Source organism: Scylla paramamosain, chromosome 5 (genome assembly GCF_035594125.1).
Source record: "Scylla paramamosain isolate STU-SP2022 chromosome 5, ASM3559412v1, whole genome shotgun sequence".
NCBI classification, from domain to species: domain Eukaryota; kingdom Metazoa; phylum Arthropoda; class Malacostraca; order Decapoda; family Portunidae; genus Scylla; species Scylla paramamosain.
The window spans coordinates 32,212,556-32,228,967 of NC_087155.1; the positions used below are offsets into that span (position 1 = coordinate 32,212,556).

The 16,412-nt window shown below is 41.9% G+C and overlaps 1 protein-coding gene across 5 annotated transcripts in view; it reads left to right on the plus strand.

The window, feature by feature from the left end:
* Window positions 1-16,412, plus strand: part of LOC135100844 (orphan steroid hormone receptor 2-like) — a 262,572-nt gene that overhangs the window by 35,668 nt on the left and 210,492 nt on the right. The gene's annotated exons all lie outside the window — the stretch shown is intronic.

The window sequence follows — 16,412 nt, forward strand, 5'->3', positions numbered from 1 at the left end:
ATATATATATATATGTGTGTGTGTGTGTGTGTGTGTGTGTGTGTGTGTGTGTGTGTGTGTGTGTGTGTGTGTGTGTGTGTGTGTGTGTGTTTATATGTATATATATATATATATATATATATATATATATATATATATATATATATATATATATATATATATATATATATATATATATATATATATATATTATATCTATTTATTTATTTATTTATTCATTTGTTTATTTGTTTGTTTATTCATTTATTTACCGTTGGGTGGAATACTGTGTTTAATCGGTAATGGACGAATCAAGTGTCTGAGGCATCAAAGATTAGCAGGTTGTCCACATTTATAGACATAAGTGGGGCATCTAAAGATAGCACTCTATGCTCGCCGTTCTGTCCTTCGATGCATGTTGAGAGGATCGTCTGACAAATGACGCTGGGAAATGCAGGGTGCAGTCATCGACGCGAGAATGAATGATGCAGTGAGATCTCACGAGATAACCGATGACTCAGGAAAACAGGGTGATAGAGCAGAACGTTGTGAAATTCTGCTATTTGTGGTTTGCGAGGAAGAAATAGAACAATGACCATGAACTGCCACAGCAGCAACTGTTAAAGTAAAACATGAGATCAAAGTAGAGAGAGAGAGAGAGAGAGAGAGAGAGAGAGAGAGAGAGAGAGAGAGAGAGAGAGAGAGAGAGAGAGAGAGAGAGAGAGAGAGAGAGAGAGAGAGAGAGAGAGAGTCCTATTTTGGAATGAAACATTTGTGCCAGACACTTTAATGTTAATTTTCTTATGCGGTTTATGTTTTAGTAAATGACAAACCGAAATTTTTAAGACAGGATGACGGAGATTTGATAACAACGTGAAGGTCCCGATGGACGCCCTGTGTGGCACCTCTTTTACTGAAGCAGCTGAAAGAGATTGAGTTGGTGGATGTTTTTAAATATTTATCTTTTATATAAAGAACCATTTTTCATTTCTCAGTTTATTGTCTTGCCTTATGTGAACAACAATAGTAACAACAGCAGCAACAACAGTAGCAACACCACCATTAATAACAACAACAATAACAACAACAACAGCAACATCATCAACAACAACAACAACAACAACAACAACAACAACAACAACAGCAACATCAACAACAACAACAACAACAACAACAACAACAACAACCGCAACAACAACAACAACAACAACAACAACAACAATAACCGCAAGAACAACAACAACCGCAACAACACCAACAACTACAACAGCAACAACAACAACAACAACAACAACAACAACAGCAGCAATTAGCGTGTGTGTGTGTGTGTGTGTGTGTGTGTGTGTGTGTGTGTGTGTGTGTGTGTGTGTGTGTGTGTCTGTGTGTGTGGCGTCCTCCGGCTGTCTCGTGGCAGGCTAATTACGCTGAGGGTGTGACATGAGCTTATAAATGGTGGCTGTTTAATCCAAGGGGGGAAAAAAAAAAGAGGGAGAGAAAAAAGTGTATCCTGGATGGGTGAGTCGTGTTTGGTTCAGGTGTTATTAAGAGCAAGGCCATGAATGTGTGAAAGGGGAAATTTATTATTAATTTTGTGACTGATCGCTTACGAAATATTATATCGGTGTTTTTTTTTTCTTTTTATCATTTTGAAATGTTAAAATATTTTCTTGTTTTACGGGTTTGTTTCTTTTTTTGTTCGTCTATGTGTTTATTAATTTATTCTATCACTATACTTGTTAATTCGTGTTGATTAATTAATAAGCAAGAATCATTAATTCTATTTACTTTTATCTTATTTTGTTCGCTTATTCATCTCCCTCAAATTGACACCAACAGTTATAAATTTCAAAGAGCAACATTTATTCGTCCACGTGAAATAATAACGAGGGTTTGGCAATTCCTATCTTTCTTTTGTGAATATTTAACTGATCTCCCTGCTTTTCTTTTCTCCTTTTTTCTCTCTCCCTGTTCTTCCCTACTCTCCCTTACGCTACATCTCCACCTCTAACACTTCTTTATCGTCCATATTCCCCGTGCACCTTCTCCTCCTTCCCTCCCCGTCCCCCCCAACGCCCTCCAGCCACGTCACCTGTCTGTATTTAAATTACGATTATATTCAGCTTGGTGAGAGTGAAAATAATGAGGATAAAACTTGAATCTTCATTGTTCACTATAATTCTCTCTCTCTCTCTCTCTCTCTCTCTCTCTCTCTCTCTCTCTCTCTCTCTCTCTCTCTCTCTCTCTCTCTCTCTCTCTCTCTCTCTCTCTCTCTCTCTCTCTCTCTCCACATTCACTTCCGCAGTAATACTCAGGCCTCCTCCTCCTCCTCCTCCTCCTCCTCCTCCTCCTCCTCCTCCTCCTCCTCCTCCTCCTCCTTCTTTTCCTCCTCCTCCTCCTCCTCCTCCTCCTCCTCCTCCTCCTCCTCCTCCTCCTCCTCCCTTTATAGATGAATATTAAAGCAGCACTTTTTATAAAGAATTGAGTTATAAATATTTAATCCATTCGAAAAAAAAAAAACGCCAAATGGAAGTTATTATTATAGTTGACAAAAGAAAAGCTTCATTCATACGATTAACAATGCGTAGTAATGAGAGAGAGAGAGAGAGAGAGAGAGAGAGAGAGAGAGAGAGAGAGAGAGAGAGAGAGAGAGAGAGAGAGAGAGAGAGAGAGAGAGAGGTGCACACATTTATACACACACACACACACACACACACACACACACACACACACACACACACACACACAGAAGGTTATAAATTTCACTGCATCTTACCTTCCTCATAATTCTTGCACTTTTCTCCTCTCGTGACGGACAGCGACGCTTGCACAGAAGGAAGAAGGACGAGCTTGCGCACACACACTCCCCCCACCAACCCACCCCCTCTCCACTCCACTGCTCCACCTATCCCGATCCCCGCCCCCTTCCTTCCTCACCTCCCATCCTTCACACCTCCCCCTGTTTACCATTTAATTAACGGTGAGGCGAACAGGTGAGAAGAAAAACGGTTGAAAAGTTCATGCGAATTTATATGAAAAATGAAATAATGTTGGGGTTGTTTGTACAGAAGAGAGATACGTGTTTGTATTTCCCTTTTATTTTGTTTTTACGCCTTTTGCAAGCACGGAAAGGGAGTTAGGTGACAGAGAGAGAGAGAGAGAGAGAGAGAGAGAGAGAGAGAGAGAGAGAGAGAGAGAGAGAGAGAGGGGGAGATGAAAAGTAGTTTGTTTTGTTAGCCAACCCTATTTTTGTCATTTTCTGGGTTCTTGTTTTTTTTTCTTCTTTTTTTCTTTTCTTCTTTTCTTCTTCTCTTCTGCTTCCTTCTCATTTTTATTGTCACCGTCGTCAGTATCATGATTATCAGTACTATTAGTCTTTTGTCTCCTTTTTCTTCCTTTTTTTCTTCTTCCTTGCCGTTATCTTCTTTTCATCATCATCATCATCATCATCATTATCATCACCATCACCAGCATCACCATCATCATCATCTTCTTCTTCTTCTTCTTCTTCTTCTTCTTCTTCTTCTTCTTCTTCTTCTTCTTCTTCTTCTTCTTCTTCTTCTTCTTCTTCTTCTTCTTCTTCTTCTTCAGTTCATTAACTTTTTCTTCCGTGTTATCTTCTTTCCGATAATCATCTCCTCCTCCTCCTCCTCCTCCTCCTCCTCCTCCTCCTCCTCCTCCTCCTCCTCCTCCTCCTCCTCCTGATAAAATGACATATTTATGCCGATAATTTCACATACATATATTTTTTTTTTCCACGCGCTTTCCTCGCTAGGATGACCTTCACCTCCTGTGGCCGCGTGTGACCTACTGACCCGTGTGTGTGTGTGTGTGTGTGTGTGTGTGTGTGTGTGTGTGTTCGGAATGACAGCAATATAAAAAGACATGTTAACTGATACATACCGTAGAGAGAGAGAGAGAGAGAGAGAGAGAGAGAGAGAGAGAGAGAAACTAAATCCACACACACACACACACACACACACACACACACACACACACACACACACACACACACACACACACACACACACACACACACACACACATGAAAGAAAAATCGTATATGATACTTTAATCCTTTTTTTCACTTTTTTTTCTCTCTCTTTCTCTCTCTCTCTCTCTCTCTCTCTCTCTCTCTCTCTCTCTCTCTCTCTCTCTCTCTCTCTCTCTCTCTCTCTCTCTCTCTCTCTCTCTCTCTTGTCCCATCTCTCCCTTTCTGTCTTTTTTCTATATATATATATATATATATATATATATATATATATATATATATATATATATATATATATATATATATATATATATATATATATATATATATATATATACGTAGTCTGGATAGGCCAAGGTCAGGTGTCGGATTAGACGACGGCGATTGGTTCCCTGTATACCCATACGTTCAGGCCTGACCCGTGACCTTTTCTCGCTAACCCTTCCACTTCCCTCCCCCACACCCCCACTCTCCCCTAGCCCACCTCTCTCTATCACCCTGGGATGGCGGGCGGCGGGTCAAGAGTTCGCGACCTGGTTCTGTTTCAGCGTGAAAATCAATAATGTTCATGTGAGAGTAAGTTTTGATGCTGTTGCTGTTGTTGTGCTTAACTAGATGTTCATGTATGCTTAACCCTTTCAGTGCGTTACGTAACATTCAGCACCACCAGAAGTAATGCATGAAATCTTTGTAAGGATATGCAAGAAAGAAGGGAATTAAAAGAAAAGATTTTACAATTTCTACCCAATTTAGTATTGCAGGTGGCTGTAGAACAAATAAAGATGTCTCAGAGTGATTAGTGATTAAGGAAAGATGTACCAAATAGCTGTCAAAGGGTTCATGTTCGTGTGGGAGGAAGTTCAGTTTTCATGTGAGGGTAAGTTTTGATTTTGCTGTTGCTTAATCCATTCAGTGGTGGTCAGTCTTTCCCATGACCATCTACGGCTTTTAAAAGACTTGTTTATTGATTTATTTTATCATTATTATTATTATTTTATTTTATTTATTTATTTACTTGTAATTTTTTTTTTCAATTAAACCTCAGATTTTTTTCTTTTTTTATGTCCATCTAAACGATTTATTATAGTGATTTGAATGCTAAGACAAGACGACCATAGCAGTGAACGAGGTAACTACATGTTCATGTGAGAATAAGGTTATTGTTCTTGTGAGCGTGTTTAATTATATTCCTGTGTTTAATTAGATGGCGGCTGTACCTGTTAACCCTTTTACTATCATGGAGTCTCTTAAATTGTTCTCTCTAGATTGAAAAAAAAATAGTTTTCAAATAGTATGGCTTCACTAAGATTATTTTCTCTAGAATCGATAAAGAAATAGAAAGATAGTGCTTCTGAAATAGTACAGGAGATTACTGGAATACACTGAATTGTTAATGCCGAGTCAGTACAGAACCTTAGAAGATTAGATAGATTAATAATGATAGGTTGATGTAAGTAGGTTTGTTTTACACAGGGCCTGCCACGTGTAGCTCTACTGATTTGACGTGACTGCATAAGAAAACAAAGGAAGCTGCAAGAAGCCTTCAGTCCGACACGTGGCAATCCGCGTGACTTACTGGAGCCTCCCTTATGTTCATATATTCTTAAACAAACAGCATTTCATTTCAGTGAGGGTGGTGTTTCTTTTAATCAAGGACTTTAAAATCCCGCGTCTCTCGTACGCTATAAATATATCTTGTTTTTTTTTTTGTTTTTTTTTCTGTTTTGATAAATAATATACTCGTATTTTTGAAGTTAGTTTTTTTTTTTTTTTAACTGAACAAGTTAATCTAGCTTATACGTATATTTAATTATTTATTTTTTTCTTTTGTAGTCTTGAATCCTCTCTTACGTTGCCTATGCTTTTCATCATTCATGACAAGCGTGGAAAGTGTTTTAAAAATGCTCGGATCAAGATGTTATTTTTATGAAGCCTCGTTTTTATTCACTTGTGGTTTTAAAAAGGATGAAAATTTAATACTCTTGCTGTACGCGATATAAAATATCTACATAAAGACTAGGAGGACAAAGAAATAATCTGTATTGAAAATATGCTTAGAAAACGAGAGAGAGAGAGAGAGAGAGAGAGAGAGAGAGAGAGAGAGAGAGAGAGAGAGAGAGAGAGAGAGAGAGAGAGAGAGAGAGAGAGAGAGAGAGAGAGAGAAGCCCTTACCCTACGTTCAAGGACACACTCTTATAAGACATTAACACTATAAAATTTTCAATGTACATAGAAAAGCGGCGAAACTTGCCTGTGGGGGAGGGGAGGAGGAGGGGGAGGAAGAGGATGCTGTGAACACTGGCTTACGTCTGGGGGAAGTCAGGGGGAGGGTGTAAGTGAGAATGATAATGAGGGAAGGGAGAGAAGGGAAGGGTGTAAGGGAGAGGGATAGTGAGGGAGAGATGGGGGAGGCAACAGGGCAGGTGCTAATGGATGTTAATTAAGGTGAAGGTAGTGCAGAAGAAGTATTGAAGGGGAGAGATCAAACGTTTAATTATTTTTTTTTCTCTCTTTCTACGTGCTAAGGAGTTTGGCCAAGGGTACAAAATGAAGAAGAAGAAGAAAAAAAAATCATGCGTCTCCTTTCTAATCCCCCAAAGAAAAGGAAGTGGAGGGGAGAGAATGGCTGTTTAGTGATTTTTTGTCCTTTTTTTTTTCCCTTTTTTTCCTTTTTTTTTTGTTTGTGTGTGTGCGTGTGTGTTGAGTCTGGGCAATGATGCAAAAATGAATAAAAGGAAAATCCCCCTTCTCACCCCTATGAAAAGGTAGCGGAGGGCAGGAATAGAATGCTTAGCGAACTTCTTTTCCCCTTCTTTTATTTTTATGTGCTAAGGAGTCTGGCCTAGATCACAAGAATGGTAAGAATAAAAGAAAAAGAAAACTCATGCCTCTTTCTCCCCTCCCCTTAAAAAATATATATATAACTACCAAAAGCTCAATATAGTTAGACAGTTTAATATCTGAAGTTTCCTTGATAATCCTCTTTTGAAACAGTTCAGGTCGTAGGAAGGAGGTGAAGTTTATACAGAGAGAGAGAGAGAGAGAGAGAGAGAGAGAGAGAGAGAGAGAGAGAGAGAGAGAGAGAGAGAGAGAGAGAGAGTTTTACCAGTGAAAGGGACAAGTGAAGGTAATGGTTAACTCTTGCATTAGTGAGGTGGACAGAATAGGAGTGAGAGGGAGTCGAGTCTTGTGCATGGAGTGGAGGCAAAGATGTGAGGTGAAGGGGGTTGTACTGTCGTGAGAAAAAGGCACAACCATAGAACACGTGGAATACAAAGTCGACCCTCGTTATTTATCTATTTTTACAACCACAAGTTCAAATAACAGGGGAGGCGATGAGAGGCAACCTTCCATCATTTCCACCACTTTTTTTTTCTTTATTCATTTTTTTTTACTTAATTGATAGATAAAATGTTTGCAGCCATGTATACGCAGGTTTTCTTTACTTCAACAAGGTGTTCTTAAGGGGATCATTAATTTTCCACGGATTTTCCTTATCCACGAGTGTGTCTGTTACCTAACCCCGGTGGATAACGAGGGGTGGATGTATAAACAATGGCTGGTGAAGTGTGTGAACTCATGTAGCGGTGCATAGAGGGAGACGGAGTTTGGAAAGGGAGTGGAAGGGGAGAGTGCTGAGAGGATGAAGAAGATATTGCTTTATGGCGTCACATTTTCCCCATCACTCTTGTTATAACCTTGCGCCACTTGAATGCTTCTATCATGTTCCCTTTTAGTCTTGGCTTCACTAACGAATGTAAGTCTTGAACCTTTAATCTCCGCTCGTAAGGGGTATTACAGTTTTATTTATATATTTAGTTGATTTGATTTGATTTGTTCATTTATATATGTTTTATTTGTCATTTTTTTTGCATTTATTTAATTTGTTTTACTTATTTATTTTGGTATCTATGTCTTTTATTTTGCATTTGTTTGTCTATTCATTTATTTATTACTCCTTATTTTTTGTTTTTATTGTTATTATTATTATTATTTATTTATTTATTTATTTATTTATTTATTTATTTATTGTTATTCATCTCAGCATTGACCCCAGCAAACCAACATCCCTCCTGTAACACTGGGACCCACGGAACTGATGAGCTTTGACCATTCTCACATATAACTGCTAATATTTCACAACTCCTCCCTTTAACATTGCTAACGGTGAATCCTCTTACACGATCTCTATTTCTCCTCTCTATACATATATCGTTTTCTTTAACGTACCTCTGACTTGCCTTTCCCCCCCTCGCTGAGCTTACCAATGCCTCGTTCTTTATTGTGTGTCTCTCTCTTTGCCAACAGTAACTCCTTATCCTGTCCTGATAGTACTAGATCACACATGTCATCTAGCTATGCCATAAATACCTCCCTCCTTTATGGGATGCTAAGAAGAGAAGCTTTGGATAGATACATGCATACATACACACATACATACACACATAGATACACACATCGGACTCTATTCGGGACCGGCATCTCAGTAGGCTTTTTTTTCTTTTCTTTTTTTTCATTTTTGTTGCCCTTGGCCGGTGTCCCTCTTGCTTAAAAAAAAAAAGAAAAAGAAAAAGGAAAAAAAAAAAGATAGAGAGAAGGACAGGTAGACAGATCGAATATTTGACATATAGATAGGTAGATAGATAGATACAGTAGACAGATCCGTAAATAGATATATAGATAAATAGATAGACAGAAATGTAAACTAAGATAGACAACTAGCTAGGTAGATAGATAGATAGAGCGATAGATAGATAGATAGATAGACAGACAGACATACATACATACATACATACAAAAATACACAATTCAAAGACAGATAGATGGATAGAGAGACCGATAGATAGCCAGACAGTCAAGTAGAAAGCTAGATAGCCAGAAAAAAGCGCATGAGGAAAATAAATGAAGTTATGTGAAGGAAAAGATAGAGGAAATTCAAATATTAAGCTCTTTTGAGGGGAGAGGAAATTTGGGGGGAGACAGGAAATAAGGGAGAAAGTGAGTGAGAGAGGAGGGAGTGTAAAAATGTATAAAAAGAAGGTGAAACAGTAGAAAATAGACAGCGAGTTGTTTATAAGTGCAGGGAGGAATGAAGTTTGAAGGGCGAGGATGATGAAGGCCAGGGAAGGAGTGAGGAAAGGGTTGGAGGGGGGGGGGTGATTGGGAGCAGGAGGGAAGGTTGAAGGGAGTAGGGGGGGGGATCTCTCACACTTTTACCTCCATCATGACCTCCACAGTTATAACTCAGGCCAGTGGAGGTCAAAATGGCGTGACCTGACCTTGTCTCCTCGCGTGCCGTCACTCCTCTCTCCCTCTCTCTCTCTTTATCTTTCTCCCTCTTATTCTTCCCTCGTCTTTCCTTCATTCCTTCTTTCTTCCTTCCTTTTCGTCTTTCCTCCCTCCCTCCCTTCCATCTTGCATGACCCACCTTGACCTCTCGTGACCTCGCATGACCCAGTGTGTTTCTTTAATATATACGAAATATACACGACGCTGTCCATTTAGTTTATTTTTAGAGTGTATTTTTTATTTTTTTTATTTTTTTTAACTAGAGCAGCATTCCAGTTTTTCCTCGAATTTCTCCCTCTTTTTCTTTTTTTTTCTTCTTATTCTTCTGATTTCATTTGTGTATCTTCGGAAACGTTTATGAATTTATTTTATTTACATACGAACGAATAAACGGACATAGGGGAAGTAACTGTGTGTGTGTGTGTGTGTGTGTGTGTGTGTGTGTGTGTGTGTGTGTGTGTGTGTGTGTGTGTGTGTGTGTGTGTGTGTTGAGGTGATAGACGCTTCTTCTAATCACGATGAAGGGAAATAATGATATCAGAATAATAATAATGAAATGATGACCTTGTTTGATGCCGTGGCGTTGCTTCTTTGAGGTGGAAAGGTGTGTTAATTAACCTTTTTCTTACCTGTTTTACCTGTGTGTGTGTGTGTGTGTGTGTGTGTGTGTGTGTGTGTGTGTGTGTGTGTGTGTGTGTGTGTGTGTGTGTGTGTGTGTGTGTGTTATTTATTGTTGTCTAGTGTATATACCTGTTTTATATGCCGTGGTGAACACACACACACACACACACACACACACACACACACACACACACACACACACACACACACACACACAGCCGTAAGGGGATGTTACTGCTGTTGCTGCTGTTCCCGGTGCTCTCAGTGCTGTGTCACGGCGTCTGTTTCCTCCCCCCTGCTCTCTCCTCTCTCTCTCTCATCTCTCTCTCTCTCTCTCTCTCTCTCCCCTCTCCTCCTCTCTCTCTCTCTCTCTCTCTCTCTCTCTCTCTCTCTGCATCAAGTCGCAGCTCGTGTACTTCAGCATTTTGTTTATTCTCTACGCCATTGTGTTTAAAGAATCAGTTTTCCCCCCCTCCAATTGCCTTTCACCTGGTTTTTTCCCTTTAATCTTCCCCCTACACACTCGTACTTGGCTCCTTTCATCCTAGTATTTATCTTGCCGCATTCACTCTGCCTTTGTTTATTTACTGATTCTCTCTCTCTCTCTCTCTCGCTCTCTCTCTCTCTCTCTCTCTCTCTCTCTCTCTCTCTCTCTCTCTCTCTCTCTCTCTCTCTCTCTCTCTTTCTCTGTATGTTTCCTTGTCTCGTGTCATTATATGCATCTTTCCTCGGCTTTCTTCCATTACACATCTGGCTATTGCACGCCTGACTTTCTACTTCTCATCACCTCTACTTACATGACCACCACTACAGTCATCAACCCTTTCTACACTTACCCAGCAAGCTCATCATATAATTACCTGACCGTCGCCGCCACCACACACCTGACTCATGCACACACCTGACTCATCACACCTTGACTTCTCACTCACCTTCTGTACCTTCTCTCTAAGTGCTTATGTAATGTTTTAATGTTAATGCTGTACCTGTGAATATTTCAGATGACCATACAGCTGTCCGTCACACACCTGTCCCATCACACCACCTGACTGCCACACACCTTGATTTTCACCGCCTTCCTTACAAACACCTTATATGTAACGTTTTATCCTCATAAGTGACGGTTTAATATACATGGCTTATCATACACCTGTCTGTTATACCTGTCAGCCACACTCCTTACTACCACACACCTAGATACCACCTGCATCTCTTCCACACAACAACTGTACATAACAATTTACCGCTACACGTGACTGATACACCTGTTCATCACACACACACACATACACACACACACACCTGTCTTATCACAATGACCTACCACACACCTTGATTCTTCTTATACCTTTCACGCAACAACTATACGAGTACCTTACATTTTACCGCAACACCTGACTCGATACTCCACGCCATCACACACCTGGCCGTCACACCTGGCTCTCCGCCGCCCCGTGAGCCTGAGGGGCGAGCTGCGGGTTGGGTCACGGATGGCCGCGCTAGGTGGCCTCCTCCGCGTGTTCGTGGTTTTCTGGCCCTCGTAAGTGAGAAAATTGTGGAGCGGGGTTCGTCGCCCGGTACTGCTGCTGATGGCGATGATGAGGGCGGTACTGCTCCTCCTGCTGTGGCGGTAGAGAGCGAGAGGGTGAGGGGAGGGAGGGAGGGGAGGGGAGAGAGAAATGAGGTTGCAATACAGCGGAAGGGAAGGAGTTCACAAGGGTGACGTGCTGGAGAGGCGTGAGGGGGAGGGAACAAGTGGATATAAAGGGCGAAAGGGAGGAAAATTGGTACTGCGAAGGTAGTGGAAGGGGAGGAGATGATGGCTTCTGGAAGGAAGGAAGGAAGGAAGGAAGGAAGGAGGGGCGTGATGGTGAGGTGAGCGTGGGCGTGAGGGTGGCCGGTTCCGGGTGGGTGGCGGCGCCCCTGGGGAGGAGGCGCCCCGCTCGGTCATCGCTCCGTAAACACACAACATGCCGCGAGGGTGGACGAGGAGGAGAAGAAGAAGAAGAAGGAGGAGGAGGAGGAGGAGGAGAAAGAGGAGGAGGTGGAGTTAATGGAGGGAACAGGGGAGGACCCACTTGAAGCCTACTGGTTGAGTGGCTAAGGGCTTGGTCCTTATTCCTTGAAGCCCGCAAGTCCAGCGTCCCGTGTCTCTGGAGGCGGGGGAGGGGGAGACGGGGGGAGGTGTGGGGGGGGTTTGGGTAAGGGGATGACGGACGGGCTGTGGGCGGTACGTGGGTGGTAAAAGTGCCTGAAGAATGGACAGTACAAGGGGGGGAGGGGACTGTGGAGGAGGAGGGTTAGAAAGGAGGAAGAGGATGGGGAGGAGGGTAGGGGTGGTAACGAAGTTGTGGAAAAGAGGAGAATGGGGAAATAGGGAAGAAGTGGTAAGGGGGTTGTGGAGAAAATGGGGAGGATGGGGAGGGAAGGGGTGCTAAGGAAGGTGGGGAGGATGGAAGAGATGTTAAGGAAGGGGTTATGGAAGAGATATGGAAAACGAGTAAGAGAAGCGGTGGGAAGGAAGGGGTTATCAAGGCGCAGGGGGGGAGTGGGGAGAAAGGGGAGGCTCGCAGAGGCCATCACACCTTCAGGGTACAACACGACAACAGCTTCCCGCGCGAGGCATGACAGTTCTCCGTCAGGCATTCACTTGTTCTCTCATGCGCCACCAGTCATCGTTACACACTCTTGCCGCGCCAGTGTTCAGGGACCGCTAGTATACGTACAGGAACACGCAGAGACACCAGTGACGGACACCAGTATGGATAATGAAGTAACAATAGCATTTAGAGGCAGCAGGATAGAGGTGTGAGGCATATCAGCATTTAGGGACACCAGTAGATTATATTCACACCAGTATGATTATAAAGTGCAGACATTTAGGTTCGCCAGTATGATAATGAAGCATATTGGCATTTAGGATCACCAGTATTTAGAGGCCATTAAAATAGTGAGGTGCAGCAACATTAAGGAACACCAGTAATGAGAAAAGGCACCAGCAGCAGCATTTAGGGTTTTGTGATGTGGGTACTCAAGGGCAGGAGGCGTTTTGGGGATAATTTTGAAGAACGGTTCCTGTTTCTTTTCATATTTTGCTTGTATTTTCTTTCTTTCTTTCTTTCTTTTTTTTTTTCTTTCTGCGCTTTTGTATCTTTGTGCCAAGTGTCATTTAGATCTAACTTTATATATTTATCTTCTTATATTTCCTTCTCCTTCGCTTCTTTAAAATCCTCTTTTCTCATCTTCCTTCAATTCTATCCTTGCTTCCATCTCCTCTCCCAACTTCGCTCGCCTCCAGTCACCTCCTCCTCCTCCTCTCCTCCTCCTCCTCCTCCTCCTCCTCCTCCTCCTCCTCCTCCTCCTCCTCTTCCTCGTCCTCCTAACGCCCCCGCCGAACACGTTGACCCCGCCGACAGACAAGCGGGGACGACCACCCTGACAAACACCACCACAAAATCACCCTTTAGAAAGTCAGCCCTCTCCGAGCCGCCCTTCCCCAACCCACCTTGCTACTCACCGCACCGTAACGCCACCTTACTCTCCCTTACCCCGCCCCTTCCTCTCCTCCCAATCTCCCTTATTCATCCTCTCATCTCATCCCAGGCCCATCTTTCCCCTCATCACTCTTAATCACCTCATCTCAAACCACTTATCTATTTCGCACGATTCGTCTCTTCCTTTCTCGTTAGTCTCTTTTATTCACTTCATCCCCCTCTTCTCTGTCTTTCCTTCTTTATTCCTTGCATCTCTTCTCCAGTCTCGATCTCCTCCTTTTTTTTTTTTTCATAACAGCTTTCAGTCTCCTCAATTGACTTCTTACTTCCCCTCACTTGCCTTTCTCTTCCCCTTACATTCCCCTTGTTCTTGCCACTTGAGAGAGAGAGAGAGAGAGGAGAGAGAGAGAGAGAGAGAGAGAGAGAGAGAGAGAGAGAGAGAGAGAGAGAGAGAGAGTATTCCCCTTGAGTCTTTTACAAATAAATAATGTCGTAGAGAAGGTTTATGGGTCATTTTAGGAATCTCCTCTCTCTCTCTCTCTCTCTCTCTCTCTCTCTCTCTCTCTCTCTCTCCTCCTCTCTCTCTCTCTCTCTCTCTCTGTCCCGTGCGGTTCATGCTAATGTGAAAATAAACAAAAATCTGCAACCTGAGGCCTCTTATTATTTTGATTATTCTTGATACTCGTATACTTGTTTACCTTGGCGACATTACTCGAGTTTAGTGTTGTTCCCGGCTCGTTACTTTAGACTGCTGTTAGGTGGCCTGCTTTGCTCTTTTGTGCGTGCGTGTGTGTGTGTGTGTGTGTGTGTGTGTGTGTGTGTGTGTGTGTGTGTGTGTGTGTGTGTGTTTTAAGAGTAATGTTATGTAAATTGCACCTCGCGTTTATTTATCATAATTTTTATCGTTGCTTTTTGTTGCTGTTGCTTCTGTTTATTTTGTAATTTTATTTTTATTAACACACCTAGGGGTCTCTCTCTCTCTCTCTCTCTCTCTCTCTCTCTCTCTCTCTCTCTCTCTCTCTCTCCCTCTCTCTCTCTCTCTCTCTCTCCCTCTCTCTCTCTCACACACACCAGTTTTTATTGCTATTATTCAGATTTTTTTTATATGTGATCATGAAGGGAAGCAGTTTTATGGATCTCGCTTAGATTTCTGGTTTGTGCTGGTTTAGGATTTAGGCAGGACATGGTAATTTGTTGTTGTTGTTGTTGTTGTTGTTGTGGTCGTGGTGGTGGTGGTGTTGATAATAATGATGTAACACTCACCATATGGACTTTTATTTTCCTCTAATTTAACTGTGAAGGAAAGTTGCGAGTATTGTTCTTCTTCTTCTTCTCTTTTGGCAGGTCTTCTTAGTGTTCTTGTCTTTTGTTGTTGTAGCAGTTAATATTTTTTTTTCTAGAACTCTGTAAATGGAGCCTTTTTTTTCTTACGTAGTCGTTTTTGTTGTTGTTGTTGTTGTTGGTGGTGGTGGTAGTGGTGGTGGTGGTGATGCTGTTGTATTTGTTACCAGGTCCACTTTTTACATCATGTCCGATCTATGAGCTTTACAGAATGTTGCTGTCGTTATTGTTGTTATCGTTGTCGTTGTTGTTGTCATTGGTGCTATCATTAGTGTTGTTATCTTTGTTGTTTTTGTCATTACTACTATCGTTGTGGATGTTGCCGTATCAGTCACCACGTCCATTTCCTCCATAATGGCCGGTACATGAGGCAAACAGGCACAACTGTAACCCAGACAACCTTGGCCGTCCTTACGTGGTCCCAGCATTGCCTCACACAGGAGCATTAATCCCATCATGTATCTCCTTCACATGGCCTAACACTCCGCACGCATCACCAAGGGAAGGGGACGCCGCCAGAGTGACCCGCCAATGCTGAGCACCTGTATTTAAGCTACGCAGCCGCCAGGTGGTCGAGTTCTGTGGGAAAATAGAGCTAATCCCCGTGAGCATTTCCGTATGTCAGGTGTGAGGGAGGGTGACGTGATGGTAATGGCGGCCGAGGTGTCAGAAGGGGGCCAGTAATGGTGCTCCTTACTTGTCACCTACACGCCGCGACGGTGATGATGGCTTTGTAATGAACAGGTGCATAGGTAAGGCTGTCTGGCTCAAGGTGACCAAGTTCAGTACCATATATCCTTTTTCTGACAGTTTGTTCTTGCCTTCCAGTGTTTTTTCGTTCACTTTTTTTTTTCTTTTTTTCTTGTTCGTCGCGGTACCTTTCCAGTAACGATCCTTGGAAGTGCTGTAAAGGAAGTGAATAGGTCGTAGCTTCCGTTTTCTTCCTTTTTTTTTCTCTCTTTTACGACCGAAGGACACACGAAAAAAAAAAAAAAGTAGAATAAATAAAAGGTTATCTTGATTTGCTGCTCCATAAAGTTGATTAGAGGTGATTCCAAAACGCAGACCAAGTTAGCTGCCGAGGTGTCTTGATTGCTCCTCTTTGGAAACAGTTCAAGTCGTGAGAGGCAGAAAAAAAAATAAATAATAAATAAATAAATAAAGTGAAATTACCAGGGAGTTTCAGCGCTTACCAGTGGAGGGGATGAAAAGAGCGGCCTAAGTTGTATTATACCAAATCCAACATTGCATTTCCTTCCCTTTATTCCTTTTTTTCTTCTTCACTGTACTTCCCTCCTTCATTTTTCACTATAATTCCTTCCCTTTCTTCATTTTGCATCTTACATCGCGGCCTCAGTGATAAATGAACGTATGTTAAAGCACCAATGAACGCGTACAGTGTAAGGCTAAATTTCTACACCATACTACTCTGCCCTCCTTCCTCCTGTTGGCTTCCCTCGCTGACAACACGCTTTTTATTGCTATTGTCACGTATCTGTCACTTAAGCTCCCTGTGGTTGTAGTATGTAAGACACCCCATACACATTACATTCTTACTGGTTACGTTATTATTATTATTAGTAGTAGTAGTAGTAGTTGTAGTAGTAGTAGTATTTATTTTTTTTTTCATTCATTTATCTGTCTTATCTATCTGTCTATCTATTTGTCTACGAGTATATGTCTATTTATTTACCTATTTA